Source organism: Suricata suricatta, chromosome 12 (genome assembly GCF_006229205.1).
Source record: "Suricata suricatta isolate VVHF042 chromosome 12, meerkat_22Aug2017_6uvM2_HiC, whole genome shotgun sequence".
Lineage (NCBI taxonomy): Eukaryota > Metazoa > Chordata > Mammalia > Carnivora > Herpestidae > Suricata > Suricata suricatta.
Genome location: NC_043711.1, coordinates 6,830,253 through 6,830,515, shown reverse-complemented (window position 1 = coordinate 6,830,515; position 263 = coordinate 6,830,253).

Genomic DNA, 263 nt, shown 5'->3' with positions numbered 1-263 from the left:
TGTGGGAAGCAGCAGCACGGAGCCAGTAGGGAGAGCGCGATTGAGCAAAGTTCTCGTGCCCTCACAACCCTTGCGGCTGCCCCCAGTTTCTCCGGGATTTGATGACTTGAGTTAAGATGTTAAGTGTACAAATGACCTTCATGCTTCTCGAGTTGGAATGTTGATTGTGCTTCAGGCTGTCGCCATCTCCCGGGATGGTTTACAGCTGTGGCTGTCTGTATATGGCTACTGGCTTGTGAGGAATAGAGCGGCAGTATGGGCAC